The sequence below is a fragment of the Micrasema longulum genome, unplaced genomic scaffold, assembly GCF_059751315.1.
Source record: "Micrasema longulum isolate JH-2025_06_02 unplaced genomic scaffold, ASM5975131v1 h1tg002121l, whole genome shotgun sequence".
Lineage (NCBI taxonomy): Eukaryota > Metazoa > Arthropoda > Insecta > Trichoptera > Brachycentridae > Micrasema > Micrasema longulum.
The window spans coordinates 1-21,944 of NW_028279286.1; the positions used below are offsets into that span (position 1 = coordinate 1).

At 31.7% G+C, this 21,944-nt stretch overlaps 1 protein-coding gene across 1 annotated transcript in view; it reads left to right on the top strand.

Moving 5' to 3' along the window:
- Window positions 1-262: 262 nt before the first annotated feature.
- The window catches only part of LOC148272982 (uncharacterized), a 66,126-nt gene continuing 44,444 nt past the window's right edge, over window positions 263-21,944 (top strand). Inside the window, exon 1 of the mRNA XM_088239307.1 lies at window positions 263-490. The gene's annotated coding sequence lies outside the window, so the exon portion shown is untranslated. The remainder of the gene's footprint in view (window positions 491-21,944) is intronic.

The window sequence follows — 21,944 nt, forward strand, 5'->3', positions numbered from 1 at the left end:
TAACCGTTCCTACATTGTTGTTGATAAACCTGTTTCTCGTAGGTAGGTACAGCAACTTACTGAACCTATAGTCAGAAATACGAGTGGATCGAAATTGGCGATTTTGAGCAGTATCCTTTCTGGAGCAATGCATTTTAGTAAGGCAAAAAAAAATGTGTCCGGAAATAGAAGACATGGCGACCAAACCGGCCCGCGAGAATCGAGACTCGACATTGGTACTAGTCGCTAGTCGTTCCTTGGCTTCAGCCGCGCCCGCTCGCGACCCGAGACGCCGCAGCCAGGCTACAAACTAACCCGCATTGCTAATATATTCAGTATATATATTTTTATAGTCACTCCAGAACTGCAGTGCATCTAGCCCCGTGACCGCCGGGAACGCGTTCCGATTTCAAATGTGACAGTCGGTGCTGTGTTGTGTGTGTTTGAAGTTTGAACGCAGCCATTTGATTAAGCGCTTTCCCGCCTTTTCCCCAGTACCGTTTGACGTTTGGTAAATTTTTTATCCACAAACAAAAATCAGATTGACAAAATACTTTTTTTAAATACAAACTTATCAACTTTGCTCATAGGTACTCGTTTACAAGATTCTGTATACATTGGTATTTAGGCAAATTGTTTACGTGACAGTTGTTTGGCCTTGTTGTACACTTCAGCTGTGAAAATGTTGTTAAACTCGGGCTAAAAGTCATAATTTAATTGTGTAAATATTTACACGTTACTTTGATTTTGATATCTTATTTACTTAAATGAATCGCTTCTTATCAACAGTAAAATATTTGTTTTGATTTTTAACACTGATTTAAACAAATCTTTTTATTTGCATTGTGACGCAAATGGATTGATGTTTAACCTATTAAATAGTTATGCATTCTAAAAACAGCATATTAATTTTAATGAGATAAAATCAAAAATTTATGGATGCGTTTTTTATTTAAAAAATACAATATCAGCATTTCGCATTGAATTTTTATCAAGTGATTATGCCATTATTTTTATTCAATAAAAATTATGCCATATTATAAAATACAAACACGGAAATTGTGTTATGTAAAAATTACTGGTCGACTCACAAAGAAGCCATTAAAGAAAGTATATCTTCACATCATTACCCGACAAATCAATTTAACACTTAACGTTATCTATCTAATCGTTCGATCAAATTCGCACATTTTTAAATAAGTTTTAACAGTTTTCTTTAAATCGTTAGAAAGTTGGTGCTAATTTTGAATGTTTTAACGACACAACAGTTTTGTTTTACCCGCATAAATAAAATTGCCAATTTGTGATCAGTGATACAAAACGCTTTCCTTGACTGCTGTATGGTATTATAAAATATTTTAGCCATAAAACGAAACGACAGAAAAAATATAAACACGGAAAAATCTTTGTACTTTTAGTTTTGTTTGCTGCACTTTTGTTTCATTTTTAGATTTTTCAAGGAGTTAGAAATTGTTGATCTAAGTCGCTCGGCTAACTGACAGTTCAACAATGTGTGTTTAAATAACAGCTGTACCTATGTAAAATCGCTCATTCAGATATGAATTATTTTACCACACGTCTAATTCCATTAGAATATTTATAATGACGTAGATGAAAAACGGTTTTCAATACACAAGTGTGAAAAACATATGAAAATCACTTTGCCTTGAATAATGTCTTCACTATCTTTGTTACAAAGAATATCATATCTTGCACCGTTATGTTAATGAAATATTTTTACCATAAACTTTGTCGTCAAACATTTTACTAAATGCTATTAAATATTTGTATATAACCATTTTCCGACTTTTTCATATCTACCGGTTTTGAGGCGTACCCGTCTAATTTAACTAATATGCGCATCTCACTATACACCTTCACCATAGTAGTTGTAAAAAAATATTAAACCAACTTGCTGATAGGACACATGCTATTATAAACTGAGACGAAGAAATTGTTATTGTAAAGTCATTTTTCCGAATTCGCAAATCACCTAATCAATTTTAACCATGACTTTAATATAGATACAGGAGTTAAAATCTTAACAAATCAAAAAAAAATAACAACTCTGCAAACATAAAAATTTTAGTATTACATTATTTGTCATATAACTTTAAACGTTAGTTTATTTTCAATAATAAAAAGCTTGATTTGTTTTCCTTTCGAACGAAGGATTAAAAATTGATATATTTATTATAGATAGTCGAATCAAATGCCAAAACACTCATGCAATTGATGTGAACGGTGTTTTTATTTCCTATAAAATATTGCCACGAACTAAATATACTTCATACTTACACACTTAATAGTATTTGTTTTTACAGCAATATTTGAATATGAATAAACGGATTAATGATTTGATATTAGAAAATAATCTAAAATTATTACTTTTTTTAAAAGCAATCAACTGGCATTATGAAAGCCCTAATAGATAGGTATACTCATGGCATAATCTAAGCAGACATCACAAGTGTGTCACACCAAGTCAGGAATGATAACACCGCTTGCTTCTTGAATGCTTTCTTTTGCTGTAGGAACACATCGACAGTACTGTTTATTAAAACTTTGTTAACTGTTCTGAGGATCCTTGGCGAAGGGGAAAGGAATCCGACTTTGGTTCTAAAATTTCCCACAGCAAAAACAGCATTAGTACGCAAGTTACGATGAGGTATATTAAGGGTTATCTGAGCAAGGATATTATGGGCATCTATTTAGTTAGTCGGCCTCGGGGTGTAAAGGTCAGCGCATTTGCCTACCATGCAATGATGCAAGGTCTCAGGTTCGATTACCGACATGATTGAGATAAAATATGATTTTCAAATGTTTTTTTACACTCGAATATTTCATAGTCTCTAAATTAACACATAAAGCGTAAGACTGATCACCTTACCTTCATGTAACAAAAATTATCAAGATACGCTGCGATTGGTGTACCAATGCAGTGCCCTATGCACCATTAGGTGCGGAAAGGGAATGATGATGATATAGTTAGATATTATTTTGTGCAAGAATATTAATCCAACTAAAACTCTTTTGAATTCCAAACTAAAAATGAGAGAGTATTCTAGACAATCATAATAGTTGATATATTGTTTTTTTCCACAGACATTTTTTTGTGGAACTGCATTTTTAATTATAATAATAAAAATACGTACATAGTTTTATTCTACTTTTATTTATAAACTTTTACCAGTGACCGGGTTTCGTTGTGACCGACATCGTCAGACTGGTGTCAGTAAAAGAATATAAATAAAAGTGGAAGAAAACTATATACTATACTATCTGGAAAATCCAATCATATACGACTACTCACTAAACGATGAAATATTATCATCTGTGTCTAGTATACGAGATTTAGGTATTATACTTGATACTAAACTTTCTTTTACATTCATATTGAACGTGTTATCAATAAATCCTTAAAACTTCTTGGATTTATTAACAGAAGCACAGCTGACTTCAAAAATGTCAATACCTTTAAAACTAGCTTCTGTTCCCTAGTTCGCCCGCACCTAGAGTATTCCTCTGTTATCTAGTCTCCGTATTATGATGTTCACATCAAGAATATTGAATCAGTTCAACATCAATTTTTGAGAAAGATAGGCTAGAGGTTGGGCTTATCCAGAGACTTATATACGTATAATGAGTTAGAAACTACCTTGAATATATCATCTCTTCAGGACCATCGAAATAAATCCGACCTTATAGTCCTATTTAAAATTCTCAACTCACTCTTTGATGCGCCTGAACTACTGAGCTCAGTAAAATTAAATATCCCAACTAGAAACCTCAGACAAAACGTATTCTTTTATACCGATAACCATAGAACTAACTATGGTTTTCATTCCCTTATGCCCAGAATTCTTAGGTCTGCCAACAAATATACCAGTCTTGATTTCTTTGATAACAAGTTGTCTTCTTTCAAACGATCGCTGAATCAAATTCAATTATAAACACCTCTCTCTCGCTACCACTCCCACAAAGTCTACTATAAACCATTGAGTCTTTCTATTTTTTTTAGAATAATTTTCCATGTATAAATGTGTCCATAAAAATGCCCATTGGGCGGATATATAAATAAATAAAATAAAATAAAAATAAATATACGTATTTTAATTATTATAATTATAAGAGTATTCAATCAATTTCTAAATTTTTACGACTAAAAAAAATTACGTTGAACCTTTTAAATCCTTCAAAATTACAATTCACTTGTATACAATATGTGTAATACAGTCTTAATTCATTTGTATAAAAATAGTTCTTTTTGCATGTAAACTTTGCAAAAAGAGTCGGAATTCGAAATGTCAGTCTAATTATCTCAAGCTGTATCATTTGTGAATATCTTCGCACTGAACTTTTGAAGAACAATATCCTTTCTCACGCGTCGGTCGTAGGATTTTATTTGTAATTATATCATTAGATTGCTCGCGTCACTTCCGCTCGAACATAATGGATAAGTGGATGGTGTATAATGCTGTCGGCTGATCTTCAGGTGATGATCAAAACTCCATTACTTACCTTACCTTATTTATACCTTACAAGGGACCGTCCATTATGCTCCTTGGAACTCCGAGCAATAATTACGCTTAGTTTCCGATATCATTCTTTAGTTCTAGACGTACTACCAACAATGATTATAGTTATAACAGACGTCTAATTAAATCATTGGCATTACGTGCCACAAAAGCCTATTACAAGTCAACCACAAATCGCTCGAATAAAAAAAAAGATTTTTGTTTTAGGTACACTCGCACAATTTATTTAATGATTCTCACTTATTTATAAATTATTTGGATAATATGAAATTGAATAAATACTTGAGTGAACAGAAAATAGTTGTGGTACAGTAAAACCAACTAAAAAAATAGTTGTGGTACAGTAAAACCAACTAAAAAATCATAACAATGACAGTAGGTACAGAATAAACGTTTTTAACTCTCGGGTGAGTTTCGCGAAAACTTTAACTTTTTGTCAAAATAATTCCTAATATGAAATCTAAAAGTCTCAATATTCTGGGTAGATGTGCCTGGAAGCTTACAATGAAACGTATCTTCGTTAATAACAGTTTTTATTTTAAGTTAAATATATTTGAACTATCATAGACAATTTGTTTATATTTATTTATTTTACAGAAACAAACAGTCGACAATGATTTAATAACATAAAAAAGATACGGTTTAAAGAGAGACCAGCGAAGTTTTTAAATAAAAATCATACAATACATATTAAATTGTGGTACAACAAAAGGGTGTATTTGTATGAGAATAAGTGTATGGGTATGTTTGTGTGTATGTGGGGGAAAGTGTTCAGGTGTGTGTAAATGTGAGCATCATTAAATAGCAAGTGCGATCGTATCGCAGCCAAAAAGAATCAGTCTTAATTTATTTTTAAACAAATTAAGGGGCGTGTTAAATATATCAATAATTGAAAAAAAAAAGCATTATAGCTAGAGCAAGAACGATAGAGAAAAGAGTGTTGTGCATAGTTAGTGCTACAGACTGGCAGATGGAATAAATACTTATTTCTTGTCACGTGAAAGGGGATATTAAGATTAATTTAGGAGAGTAGGTTAAAAGAGTCTTCTTTATTATTTAATAATTTGTATAAATAAGACTGGCAGATAGAATAATATACATATATGGTATAAATAGCATAATTCCGATATAGCGCGTCTATTTCCAAGGGTAAAAATCCATTTTGTTTAGCAGATTGGCTGTAAGTACAAAGCGTTTTATTGTTTTTATAATCTAGGTATTTAAAAAAAATTCGTTGAACATTTTCAATCCTTTCGATGTTTTTTATGTATTGTGAGATCTACACAACGGATGCAAACTCCAAGTTACTGCGTACAAAAGTATATATGGAGAATATTGATCAATTTTATGCTACTAAATTATAAACGACGAAAATTTCATTTGTTTACAAATTTCAAACTGTAGATGTTTAAAATTATGGTTTCGCTACCAAAAATGCACTTGAACTAAAAAGAGAACTCGTGAAAACGCACTTTTTGTATCTTTATGAAAAATGTCCTGTTCTTGTTTTGTTTTTACTTCTGTTTCCATTACAAACTTCCGGGTTCAACATCTGACTAGCAGAGTCTGTAACGATCGATACTAACTCCTCATCTGAGTCTAGAATATCTCCTCAACTACGCTAGTCGCATTTTATTTTCCGAATAGTTTCGCGTCTGTCGCTGAACGCGCAGAGTGAACATTTCGGTAAATGAGACATTTTTGGTGCGACTTGGCAGTTTTTTGCACACCTTAATTGCATATTTTTTAACCGCCGAAATACGACGATACAAAAAGATATACGCTTTATAATCTTGCATGAAATATTTCTTTCGACGCTTGAGATATTTCGAATCGCTCGAATAATTTTATAATAACGGTATCCATTATAAATCATTTTCTTATCTTTGAAAAAATCACAATCAGCTTTTTAAGAAACTTGAATTTTTTATAACATAATGTCTTAAAATCACTTAGAGTAAGGTACAAATAAATGGATCTGGCTAAATTATCAGACAAGTCTAGCGGGCAAGTAAACGAATCATTCAATTATTAATAATTTTTTTTGTAAAATTACAATAGACTTCCACCGAGAAATTAAATAACCAATTATTATATTTTAGGCTTTATACAGAGTGTTTAGTTTAGTGTCCAATAATGACGGATCTATTGTTTGTTCGGTTATTGCTCCTTACAAGTTTACAAACGAAAATAAAATTATTTAAATAGAGGATGATATTAAAATAATGCAGAATAATAGCAAGTAGAAGTGAAAAGAATATAATATTGTTGGAAAACCGTCGGTCAAAAATAATGGAAGCAAAAAACGATCTGTTTTTTCAATCATAGACTTCTCTATGACAGGAACTTAATTATTATGTCCTGAGTCTTTTAGGAAAAAAAATGGTTTTCCAATTAATTAAAACAAATAAGGGCATGTCAGTAATTTATTCAATGTTCAATTAATAAAATGATTGAACAATAAGTGACGGTAATGTCTTCCTGTCAGAGTAGAGTTTCTTTATAAAAGTGTACTAAGATTATTGCAAAATACTTGTCAAGTGATCAGTGGTCTTTAGAGGACATTGAAGGCTGACGGCTTTTACTGATAAATAACCCGTGAACAGATCTGAATCGATTAAGTGAGTACCCAGTACTAAGCGGAACTTTTAAGTCAATCGCTTCACACACCTACTCCTTTTTATGAAGAATATATCTGTAAAAAATGGGGTCCTAATATAATTACATGAATCTAACATATGCACGAATAACAAATTATTATTGATATTTAATAAAAAATATAAAAATAAGAGTCCCAATCAGAACTAGCTTCCTCGGTATATTTAAAAATCTCAATGTAAATTCTATAAAACAACTTTATGCAAAAGCTTTGTTACTATACGCACGTAAACATTATTCTCTACCTTCCATTATAAATACAATAGTCACTAGATACTCCACCCTGATGCTGCAAAAAAATAAATACAACCTTCGGTCAAAGAGGATTGACCTACTACTCGGTTAAAGTGAACAATCTACTTCCATTATCCATAAGGACAATAAGTAAGTTCTCAAAATATAAAATTGCTATTAAGAAATGGATAGTGGAGGTGGGTTGCGCACGCATCGATGAGTGGATCAAGTCAAATATGTAAAATGTATGAACTGTTTATGAATTTTATTAATTAGTCTATATAAATTGTTTATGTTTTTTTATGAATATTTTTGTTTTTTTATTTTGTTTATTATGTTAATTATAATTAGGTTAATTGGTTTAATTACGTTTTTTTTTAATTGTAATTATTTTGTTAATTTTTAAACTTTGTTAAATATATTTCATAACTTTGTTAAATATTATTATCTTAGGCATGTTTCACATTTTTGTAAAATGTTTCCCTCGGCACGGGACACCCCAGTGAGGGAACATTATTCTGTATAAAAAAAAGAATACAAACAATGTTAAAGTATAAATAAATAAATAAAAATAAATAACGAAGTAATTTAAAATAAGCATTATCCTAATGTTATCTTAATCCAAAATAATAGTTTGCTGTGTGCTTTTGATTTTAATTGCGGAAAAAACAACCCGAAATTATTCTTGTGAGTATCTAAAAATTGAGCAATTCACGTATTTTTTGTATGAAGAATACGTATTTACCCCTTTCGAATTTTACTTTTAACTTTTTCAGTGTACAATACAAAATTTAAAGACATAGATTACACAAACATCACTCTTGTCAGATTTGAAATTTACACTGAAAATGAATTATGTAACTTCGTAGACATTATAATAATAAATATGTACATCTCTCTTCCCCTCCTTATCCTCTCTTCAAGCATCCTTGTTCTTATCCTACCCAATTTTCAATAACTTACTGTTCTTAAAAAAAAAAAAAAAATGATCATTGAAAAATATTTATGAGTACATGAAAATAACATTTTTATATGTTTAAACTTATACGTATTTATTTAATATGTAATATATTTTCTTTACTGACTTTGTATACTTTGTGGAAATCTGTTATTAGTTCTGAGTTTATACACTATATCTGTTTGTTTACTATAAATATGTATGTAGAAATGTTGGTTTCCCAAATAAAAAAAATAAAAAAAATATAGGTAGTCACTTCTCAACAATGTTTTTAGATTGACCAATTTTTGGAGATATGAACCGGATTCAACCCCCTAGGGAGTTATCAATATTAACACATTCCAACAGAGATCAAGAACACCTTTGAGAAAGGAATATAGAAGCATAGGCATCTTCAAGGCTTATGACCTGTCATCGGCTGGTTTAAGTGGCCACATTACACACTGTCTAATATTCACCATTCTGCCTATATTTGATACAAGAAGAAGCATACAAATTAAAAAATATTTTCAGGTGTTGCCTAGTATGTAGGTGAAATAATTCAATCAGATGAATCTCAACCGCAACAATAATGGTTTCAGCTCTTTAACTTCACAAACATCAACAGATGAAAGAATTGAAGGAATATAGATTTTCCGAATGTTTAAGTTTACTGTTTACCATATATATATATATATATGTATATATTTATTTTTTTTAAATTATTTTTTTGTTTCTGATTTTATATTTGTGGTGATATACACATATGTGTATGTGTCAACTAATTGCTAGTCCCATCTCAACACAGGACTTGTAGTCCCATGGAGTTGGGACTTATGTCTCAAATAATGTACAATAAACTAATGTATGTAAATAAATAAATAAAAAATCAAATATAGGCAGAACCGTGAATGTTACACAGTGAGTAAAGAGGCCACTTAAACCAGGCGATGACAGGTCATAAGCCCTGTAGATGCCTAGACTTCTATATTCCCTTCTCAAAGGTGTTTTTCATCTCTTTTGTAGTGTTAATAATAATATTTTATTAACAAAATTACAATATCTTTATTTACTATTTTTTCTCGTAATACGAGTACATATCTCTGGATTATGTAAAGTCCGCCTAACTAGGTAAAACCAATTTTAAGGCAAACTTTTATTTTGTATGGAGCTAAACAAACAGATCATGAGTATCTACTAGTGAATTAATTTTACAATATTTAATATCCGTTTTCTTTTTTATCAAATATATTTTAACAAATGTTCTAACAAGTCCAGTAACCAATTTTTTTGTAAATGTATTAAATTGGATCCGGGTCATGATTGTACAAAGATCAAGCAATATGTTGAATATTTCTGAACCCAAAAACCTAAAATTTCTTTGCCCGAATTAAGGGTTTTTGGTAGACTCCATGACTCACCCTATAATTTAATTCCTGATTTAGCAGAATAGTGAACTTTTACAAACATCATGGTTTTATTAATATACAACTTCCTTATATCTAAGATCCTGAATTCCTCAAACAACTTATTTCTGGAGTACCACTTATTGGAGGGTTTTTAAAAGTTATATTTATGATCAATTTTTGAGCAGACTCGGGAGGTCACTTTTGTAAAACAAACCAAAGCCGGATTTGTTCATTTCTAAATTTTGTTATTTAGTTCTACTTCAACAGGAATTTGATGTCATTTTGTTAAAGGTAAACTGCATTCATTCCGTACTGCTCTACAAAATTAATGACAATAATTTCAAATTCCTCTACCGTCTCTCAAATTTTGAAGGCTTATTGAACTCTGAACGTTTTCTCGAAATCGCAATCGTGACGATGCATTTTTTCTAAATGATTATGTGTGCTGGTTTGCGAAAATTTTTTTTATATCGTGTTTCTATTCTGTTGAAAATTAATTTCTGTAAAATGTTTGGAGCATCTCTCTTATTTTGGAACGGCTTTTGTTGGATTTATTTGATATTTCAGTTAGATGCTTATGGCCATATTACACGGATCAGGAAATTGTTCTTAAATCCTGTTCATAATTTTGAGCAAGAAACCTGGTTGTACGTATGTTTACTGATTTAAAATGAGTTTGTGAGCGTGCGCAACAAATATTTTATTTATTTAAACCCTTTATATACATATACAGTTTTCATACACATGTATAAAGGCCTTACATATGTATATTGCCTTAAGACAATTTTTTCCTACCTACACAAAAAAAATTGTCAAACATTTATATTTTTTAAGAAATAAAAATTAACTATATATCTACACTATTCTATGAAGAGAGTAGGAGGTAAAGAAAGAAGGAAAGGGGAAGAGAAAGGAAAAACTCAAATATTCAGGAAGTGACATTTTATTCGTGTTTTGAATGTAAATAAAGAAGCGGCGTCTCCGCCATTAGCGGGTAGATTATTCCATAATCGAGCAGCATTACTTTTAAAGAGGAGGCAAACAAATTAGAGCGATTAATTCTCTTCATTATTTTTCACATCCGCTCTTAACTGAACTTAACCTCACTAAACGCCTCTGGGAGACCCTACCGCCGACCAGCTTCTTCTGAAAAATAAATCGGTAGATTCGTTATTAACTAGAACCGTTTCATACAAAATAATTAAACTGTTACTTGTGGCCAGCCAAAAACTGTTATTTAAGAAAATGTTGATTAATTGATTTTGCCACACTGCTTTAAAACCGTTTTTTTGGAAACAGTTTCATATTGCCGGACTTGATTTTGTAGGGGTGGGAGGTAGTTACTATACAGTTTCACACGTAACAAACAGTTTTAAAAATACGGCGAGCGGTGGCGAAAGGGATGATTTGTTATAAAAATTGCCAATGAGGAACTTCAGCACTACGTGGATCAGGTATGTTTTTTTCTCAAAAAAGTTATGGAAGATTTCTCGTTAACTTATCATCAACGGACTATTCAAATAACCGAGAAGAAGCGAAAGAGAATTTGAGATGTCACACGTGGATTAATTTCAGAAATACAAAACTTTACAAAATATCACTGATAATACGCTACATATTAAAAAAAAAAAAACAGTTTGACTTTGTTTAATAACAAATTTTAAAAAACCACTGAACTTCCTCATTGATCAAGTTGCTAAAAAATCGGTAGAACTAGCATTGAATTCGGTAGATCGCTCCCAAATTCGGTAGAGTTGGCAACGCTGTGCCCGTATCTCTAAAATCTGCCTAATATAGCAGAAAAATCGTAATCGACGTCCTTCTGGGACCACGTGAGGCCGCAGGCGTAAAGAAGAGGCAATTTGGGTTACGGCTCTCTGAGGCAACCGCAGAATGTGTCCAAGCCAGGTTTACCTCCGCAATCTCAAGAAGTTCGTTATTGGAGGCTGATGCGTTCGTTCTTGTACTTCAATGTTTAAAATGTTGCAATAACGCACAGACGCTTTGAACGCACAATATTTGATGCACTTGCAGATTCTTAACGAATATGTTAATAATTTCTCGAACCGGAAAATAAATGCATTCTTGTTCGGTTCCATCGTCTTAAAAAAATATTTTCCTAATTCTACATAGTACTTCTATGCGCGCGCTGAATCAGGGTGAACATTATTTCAAAATTAGAATGCGTTATAAATATTTGCGTCCACATACCATTTTGTGTATACACGACACAATGTTTTAACAGACAAAATCTGATTAGTTTCTGATCAGACCGGTTTTTCGATCCGTATAAAATAGCTTTTAGTCAAACTTGTGTATTTACCGGTTGAATAATGAATACAGCACGAAATACAACATACTGTTGGGAAATTTTCTGTCGACCCGGACCACACAGACTAAACGCGTTAGCGAGAATAGCGCATGCAAGTTTCACGATGCATTTAGAACTAACCGTTTTTCCATGAACCTAAGTAGAAAATAGAAATAAACGCCATAAACCTATATCCAATGAACGTTATCCATAGACTTCCAAATGTTGTTACCAACAATACTTTAACTCGCATGAAGAACTTTTTTTGAAAAGAGAATATATGTACTGAACCCGGCAATATATATCGTACGTCGGCATTTAGAAAGAGATCCTCGGCTATATTTGGCTTTGTAGAGCTTCGTCTTTGTCATACACGTGTCACGTATAATATCCGCCAGTGGTTGTTAAGCGTTCTTACACGTTGGGACATTTTTAAACTAACTTACAATAAAATAAACTATCAGACTTAAATGAAAACTATCAAACTAAAAATAAAATGAACTATCAGAAGTTTCGATATTTAAATAACTGTAGGCATTTTTACAACTGTTGACTTATGAGATGTCAAACGTCAGTGAAGAAGTGATCAATTATTTTGTTCGATTTACTGATTAATAAATATTATGTCCCTGTTAATACTTTACGAATTATTTATTTATCTCTCTCTGAATCAATTATACGATACATCATAACTTCCTGGGGGTTATCAAGTGAAACTAATATTACTTTTATTCAAACCTTGCAAAATTCTATGATTAAATTGCTACTACTTAAAGATGTAAACCGCCAGAGACACAATATTTCAATATCATTAATGTATAAATCTGTAAATAAATTATCTGTTAGGGCTCTACTTTGGTACAAATTAATTTGTCAGCATGCGTCGCACTCCGAGTATAAACTCAAGTTGGTACATGATTACAACACCAGGTTTACTAGTATGGAAGGGCTAGCTGTTCCTAGATACTGCAATAAATATGGCAAAAGGACACTGCAATACAGTATACCTAAAATATTTCATATGTTACCAAACAATATTAAAAATACTGAGTTAAATACAGGAGTTCGACGTTTGCTCAAATTATGGTTATTAGAAAAAAGTTTTTTGTATTAGTGATAGTTTTTAATTTTTCAAAATGTAATCTGTAATTGTTTTTCAAGTAAAATTATTATTCATGTAGGTTAAGTGTAAATATTCAATGTAATTTATAAGAACCTGCTGACAAGTTGTATGTATGCAACACAGCAGGACTTTAATTTAAGAATATTTTGTAAATATTTTTGAAAAATAAATAAATAAAAAAATACGGTATTTTTAGATTTCTAAAAATGCTAGGAGCAAAAAAACCTAATTAGAGGGTAATAATGGAGAGTAACAGAAAACACCTCACAATTAAAAGTGGTGGGTACGTTAATATTCAATTAATTTTGGAAATCCCAAATAAGCTATTTTTCCAAAAAATCCACGTTACAAAACAAAAATAAACGATTACTTCTTCTCTAACGTTTGACATCTCATCAGTCATCAGTTATTAAAATGCTTACAGTTATTTTTAATGTTATTTATTATTTATAGAACTTACAATTATAGGTATGAAAACATTAACAGCCCTGCTTTTGATAGATATTGATAGCGTCCTTACAAGATGGTATGCTTGACTACAAAGATCTGGACATAAAAAATGGTTGGTTCTTCTTATACTTGAAAGTATTCAGTTTTCAGTATTTTTCGAATCAGTTTTCAATACAGCTTAATCAAATCAAGGTGCTGTCCTCTCTTTTACTCCCGCTCATCCCTGCTTTGGTATGGTTGAGACAGCATTGGCAGATATTGATAGCAGAGTAATATCTAAAGACTCGGATTGCCTTTAGCAGCGGATGTATGTGTGTAGCTTCCATGTAACGGGTTTAGTTGTTTCAAAAACTCGTTTCCAGAACGAAGGCTCAAAAAAGCCGGACGAAGTCTTCGCGAGTTGTCACCGCTGTGAACTTAGATATTAGTTGCTTAGTACTGGGGACGTGATCTTAAGTAATAAGTTAAATATAATAACAGACCACTAAGAAGCGGGTATGATTATTCGACAATAAGCGATTTCTCCCTCTTCTTCATAAACAAACAAACGAACCAGAAAAACATTTGTCAATTTAATAAGGAAGTCCAGTGTTTAAAAACAAAAAAAAAAATTATAGTTTATTAACACAGATTTTTAATTAAGTAAGCTATTTTTATGTATCGTATTAGGAGGCGGCCTCCGTGGTGTAGTGGTCAAGACGCTTGACTCACACACGGAAGGTTCCGGGTTCGATTCCCGGTGAGAACACAAAAAAAATTAATGTGATTTTTCTCAAGCCTGGGTGTTCTGTGATGTAATTCACCACTATTATTGGGCCTCCTGGCCTGTTGTGGTGCAAAAAAAAATATATAAGCGTTTTGATTTATTAGATTTCAAATTTCTAAATTAACTCCGCGTGTGACGTCAGAGGTTCTTCTTTGTCAGTTCTTCCGATTGGTTCGTTTACGTTAGCAAAAAAAAGTAAGCAAACCGGATATCTTAACAGCTCTCTTATCATTAGTTGGTTCATATGAACCAGTGACGTCGTTTAAAATAGTACGTTTTTATGAAAATATTTTTTTTTTATTTCGTACATTTTCAAGAAACTTTGCCGTACAATTGCTCTAATTTTTACCGCGCGCAAGAAATGTTTGTATCCAATTTCCCGTAGGGCTGAAGTTCCTCATTAGAAATCAAACCTACTTTTAAAAAAGAAAAAACATTTGATAGATATTCCCGGCGCAATCACGATATAAATATGTCAATCTACTACGCATGGTTTATAAAATGTTAAATAAAACGTTCGCCACAAATTTTTGTTTTGTACATTTTATAAATATGATATCGGGTTGTGGTCCTGTGGCTTGTGTTGTGTTGTAAAGGCCCGAGGTCCGAACCCTACTCTGCACCGACTTGATTACCATTTTCTAATAGTGAGTTATTTCAACTCGTTGAAAATGGCCCCAAAATTAAAACGTTTGGGTTAATCGTAAGAATGTAAATATTTATTTTTATTTAAAAAAAATAATTTGAAGATAGCATGTCAAGTATGTCAAATTTACAGAGGTTGATGGCTTGTGGATTGTGGATTAAGAAAAATCATGTAAAATAATTGCGTTTTTACCTGGAATCAATCCCTGTTACAAATCCTGTTACTGTGTGTTATGTTTCTTATAGTTAATATAAATAAGACACGTGGACATTGTAAATACTTGGAGTATCGTGCTAGATGAAGAATTCTCCGAACTGAGTAATAGCTGCCTAAAGAATGGAAAACCAGTTTGGTCCACACTTATTTTGCAGGTCATTGTTAGTTTCATTTTCAATATATTAAAGTTGCTTAAAAATAGTTTCGGTATCTAAAATTCTTTATCTAATACAACGTGACGATCTTTGCTGAGCTAAGTTATTCACGTGTTAAGTGGTTCAGTTGGTAGCATTGCGAATTTCTGTCTTTTAATAATTTACCTAGATTCCAAAGGTTTGCTTAGTTTAGAAGATCGCCGTCTAGTATAAGACATGGGGGTCCTTCATGACATACTTAGTGGACGCCTTGATTGTTCGGCTCTTATGTCATCAAATGTCCCTGGCTACCGCACCCGTCACACGTCGAGCTCTCTATTTCATGTGCCAGCATTTCGTACAAACTATGCCCAGAACTCTCCACTAGTACGTTTTGCTCGTGAATATAATTTGAACTTTACCCTTATTGATCCCTTTGATTGTACCAAATTAAAATTAATTAATTAATCTATATAGTTTTCTATTTTATTTACCAAACAATAAATTATAATGTAAAGTAAAAATTTAGATTTTTTTATAATGATTACAAAAATACTTTTTAAAAAGGGATTTTTTCCACAACTAATGGTGCATAGGGCACGGCATTGGTACATCAATCGCAGCGTATCTTGATCATTTTCGTTACATGAAAGAAGGTTGATCAGTCTCACGCTTCAGGTGCCAGCCCATGGATTATGAAATATTCTAGTGTTAAAACACTGTTTTAATTAAATGATTCACATTAACCACGTCGGGAATCGAACCCGAGACCTCTTGCACGGCAGGCAAACGCGCTGACTACTTCACTAAATACAATGAAATGTGTACATGTTTGATGCTAGCTACAGTTACATAAATATAGATAATATAATATGGATGCCAGCGATGTCAATCATTTGAGAGAACCATTTTTTTTCTTTAAATTTTGTTTGGGAAACTAACAGTACATATTTAAAGTAAATGACATATTATATTTATTTATTATATATACGGCCTAAGCCAATTACAACAGTTCCATGAAAAAATATATGTACTCGTACATGAAACTGAACAAAAATAACTTAAAACTGTGTAGCAAAGAAAAAGCAAGGGCAATAAAATAATGGTAAACAATATATTCACAAACATAAAATAAGACTTCGAGCTAAACCATGCCAATTCATTTTTACCCCCCACTGTTTTAGTGGCAAAGAGATCTACGAAAAACCGGAAGATCTATCCTAAGGAGTTCCAAGTTATGTGACGAATTGACTAATCTACACATTCTGGACATTGGGGCATAAAAACAAACGTTGCTCTTAGAAGATTTAATAAAAAGCAGACTTTTAGTAGATATATTATATAAACTCAGTTCCAATCACAAGTGTCCACAAATTGTACAAACTTAGTAAAGAAAATATAATACATACACACATATATGGTTTATACATTATATTATTATAAGTACATCTTATCTAGTTATCTCTTAAGTAAATATTTTTTACCTTTTATGATCATTTTAAAACACTGTACGAATGAATAAATAAAACTTCCTTTTTTCATAGGCAATTTACTAATCTGATTATGATATTTACATGCAATTACGAAACAGGTATTTCTACTTTTTTTCTCTAAATCTTACTTTAGAGATGTTACTTTTCACACTCGGTTCACAAACCAGCTGTCGAATTAATATTCTCAACTAAAAACCGTATGCTAGGAAAAATCTAAAGATAACTTTTGAATTTATTGAAAAGTACTAAAAGTTTTTAGTCCTTATGCGGGTGAAGAATAGAGTTCTGTGTGTAATAGAACCAGAACCCTGGACGCGTGCCTTCGGCTCGATGGTTGCTCTGAAGTGAAAATTCTCACTAAGCAAATCGAGTGAAGATAAGTCTCATTGTGTATAGGTTGACGTGTTTGCATTCCATTATTCAATTTCTGGGTTCGATTCCTGACAGGGTAGACGTGAAATATTGATTTTAAAGGTTGTTTGAATTGCAATATTTCATTGTTCCTGTACTGGCACCTAAATCATAAAACTGATCACTTTACCGTCATGTAACTGATGATCGAACTGAGCTGCATTTATTTTATCAATACAGTGCCCTATGCACCACTAGGCGGGAAAAGGGGAATGATGATGACAACAATTATAAATAGTAATTATCAGGATAAATTATCAAAAATCTTAAGTGAGCAAAAATTAGATGTACAACAATAGGGAAATATCATGTTTTTTTTATTACAATTTTTGAGTAAATAGTGTCTATGAAATACTGTCAAGTAAAAAAAAAATTTCTATTTATTAGTGTTATAAAATATATTTTTAATTTTATGATTTTAAATAACGGCGAAATCGGTCATTATATTGGCCACGCCCCTAATACGTCACGATTAATGTTAATTTCGAACTTATTATGTAACCGTAAAAATTATAGAACATCGTCACAAATCTTGACATCACAATTGTCAACGCCAAACATGTCGCATTTTTTAAAGATATATTTTTAAAAATTAAACATTTCTCCACAATATCTATATTGATTTTTAAAATCCAATTAATTCTTCTAAATCCCTTTCATATATTTTTATCAGTATTCGTAGTCTGTTTATATTTCCCTATTCTAAAAAGATTAAATATTTTGAAGCTAATTTTTGTCCCGAATTTTCCTTGTTGGTTGGTGCAATTATATAAAACGGCGTTATAGATCTGTTGAAAACGATTTGTCACTCACACTTTACATGGCTTTTAAGAAATATATATATAGCCTATAGCCTATAAGCCTTTAGTATATAATTATGTACAGCCGAAAGATAAATGGCATTTAATTGTCACGACAGAGGTAGAAAAAAAATCTGAAAATATTAATTATGAGTACTATTTGACATTTAGTAACCGCTGCGATCTTTATTGCGTGTTTCGTAAGCACATTGTTGTGAGGAATATTAGAATGCACTCAGGTCACGACCCAAGACGAATTACGGAGTCGTATTTAAAGTCGGCTGCCAAATGAAATCAAGGTCTGACCAAAATACAATATTGTAACATAGGAGCGATGACAATATGTTCATCTGATGGCTAAATATTATGTTTGCATGTGTTTTTAGTTTCAGTGAAGTTTAGAAAATAATAAAGGAAAAAATAAATAACATAGTAAATAGTGAGCACCAGAAAGAAATGGTCCACTTATAGTTACTTCAAAAGAGACTGATAAAAACAGTACTATTTGTCTAAATTTGTTGCAACAGAGGGAAAACATTTTTGAGATGGCAATATGGAAGTCTAGGCATTTACAGGACTTATGATCTTTCATTGGCTGGTTTAAGTGTCCACTTCAAACACTTTATAACATTTAACATTCCGCCTATGTTTAAACATCCTCATTCCCTCAACTCTTCCATTCGCAGACTTTTGTAAAGTGAAAGAGTTGAAACCTTTTTCGTGTGGGTGAGATTCATCTGACGGAACCATTTCGCCTTCTTGGCAACGCCTGAAAACAATTTTTAAATTTTTATACTTCTCATACTTTTTATATACGAGAAGGAGGTAGTATTTGTGTTTGCCTCTGATAAGAAAGTTCAGTGCTACGGGAAATTAGATACAAACATGTTTTTTTACACGTGGTGAACAATTTGAACAATTTGAGCAATTAACTGTTTTTAGAAGTTTCTCGAGATATATGAAAAAATGCACAAAAATGGTTTTGATAAAAATGACTTGTTCACAAGTTCTTTAGAAATATCCAATCAATTACAGCGTTGTTATAATTTGTGATAGATTAACGGTTTCTGGTAGCCATTTTTCAACGTTTAATATATTTTGACGCTACGCGGCTCTACTTTCAAATGTCAGGAGAACTCACGTACGACAACTTATGACGTCGCGGGCTGAGTAATGTCAAAATTACAAAATAATAAAAATTCACACCGATGATGACACATAAAATTATTTAAAATTTTTTTTTTGCCTAGTTTGATAGTCTATAAACAAATACATTTTTTTTTAAAACCATCAACTTTCTCATTCCATGCATTTAATTCTTCGTGCGTTTAATTCACACACATGCGTTTAATTCACACACATGTGTTGCAGACAGGAATGTTCCTTAAACTCGCGTATTACACGTTTTTTGACTTACCCTTCCTTGATTTTAATTTTTTTTATATCTATAAACATTTTATTCTGTTTCATTTCTTGTCTTAAGTGTAAAAAAAATTTTTTGGTGTGTGCGTGGGTGTCCTACACTAATATACAAATAAATAGTCAATATATGAAGACCTGTAATAAAATTGGGCCTAAGCACCAGAAAAGTGAAAAAAAGTTACAAGGGTTTAAAGATATACTCAGTTTTTTTGGTATCCAGCATATATTTTTTAATTCTTTAAAATGTGTACAAATGTGTAAGAAATAAGTTTAGTGAAAATTATATAGTAAAATATTATTTTAAAAGGGTATAAAATAACAAAGTAATTGAGAAGGCCTTAAGACCAACTGCTATTTCATTAGTCAGGCCTAAGTGCTTAGCGTAAAAACATAAAATAGGGCCTATCACCAACATCCATTAAAATGTCTGATTTTTAATTCAAGGATGCGTAAAACTAATAATTTTGAACAAAAAAATACATCATTTATAATGTAGGTATGTAAATTAAAAATAATAATTATTAATCAATGGAAAAAGATATCTATCATAACTCTCTACTGGAAAAGATTTTTGTAGAAATTTTTGTGTTCTTCAGAAGGCATATACTCGATCATGTTGAGTAAATCTTTTTTTTTTCGTCCGTGATCCGGCTTTGGTAATCTAATTGGCGTAGTTTATAGGTTTTTATATCGCCAATTAATTTATTTATTTTTAAATTTAATTAATTTATTACTTGTCTTAGCTCGTGAATAGTGGCTTTCTTGTCGTGGAAACAATTTAACATGCCCGATGACTTGGTTTTCGTCTTCAAGATCCAATTTTCGATATTTTTTCTTATTACCCCTTTTTCGGTGAGGATAGTCTCTCCGCGTTTTTTTCTCTATTAGTAGGACTCGAATACCTTAATACTTACTCCGAATATATCAATAAAAGTGGCACGACAGACATTGACTACTTGACCATTGTCATTAGGGACAGTGTAATAAACAGTACACTGCCTTTTGCTTTCTGATGGGTTTTTGTATTTCCCATTTCTCCGTCTTTTAATGTTTGAAATATGGAATAATCCCATTAAATATGCACTTTGCTTCAACCAGTCACCTGCTTCGTAAAATTATTTATGCAACTGCAGTTTTTGATCATAAAGAAGACTTTTAGAGTCATTCTGGCACTTGCAAGTGAACTGAAAAAAAAAGTCAACTTTACGGAGGACTGTCAAAAATAACCCTAAATGCCACTTTCTAAGGTTAACATACAAGCAATACTACAAATTATTTACCTGGGTGAATATGTATTTCACTTTTGACATTTCGAAAAGCCATATTTTTATCGCTTTCTTGCCAAAAAATAAATATTCACCCACCTATCTGATAATTTCGCAGGAGTAATTCGGAAAATGCCCAATGTTTCTTGTAAATTAAGCTATAAAGCTATTTAATCTTCTAAATTATATATGAAATACATACTAAATCATACATGAATTTTAGTTAAAACGTTTGAATAAAATTTGTAAAATTTGGTATAACGGGGTCAATTTAGCACTTATTACAGCTATAAATATAGAAAAATCCTTTTAAAATCTCAGATAAATAAGTCTAAGTATCATGCAAATGAACATAAAATACTCCGCTATTCTTAAAATTTTAGTAATTCACTCAAAGATTGTATTTTAAGCCGATATTTTTCCATACTAAAATAATTGAAATATCAGACGCCGTGCAATTCGAAAACGAAATTCGCCGACAATTATTTGGAATTCTCCATAAAAACATAAAATTTTTGACAGCCGGTTCTCCATTTAAAAAATGGCAGAAAATATCACTCACTATTTGGTGATCGTGTTCACTCGATTTCTCCTCACAGGCTACGTGCTTTGACCCCTGTGCACCTAAGACATCGTTTGCACACCCCTAGATTCTGAACGCTAGTTAAAACTTATCAAAAATTTGTCAAAACAGATTTTTAAAAACAAATCGGCTTACCGAAGTATTCGGAGGACTTATTGCTGGTACAATCACATTTTTAGTAGAACAATATTGTCTCCCTTGGGCTTTTAACTTATTATTTTCACTTAACTTATTAAAACCACTTCTTTTCCGCTTTGTTGTAAAAGGCGTGTCCGGATCACAAGTCTCGCGTCCAGCCATTTTGTATGAAATGCTTAGCGCTGCGATTAATCACGTAGGCCCTTATATGCGTTAATGGGTATTGTACTTAGGCTCCATCCCATATACATGACTTCAGATTGATATAAAATATTTTTTTCTGGTACATAAATTCTAATTTGTGTTATTGGCGTAGGCATATAGAACATTTCCTCATACTCAACGTCATTTTTTATTTTTTGGTATTTAAGCCCTATTTTATTACAGGTCTTCATATATTGTACATGCCGTTTGTTTACTCAATAAAATAA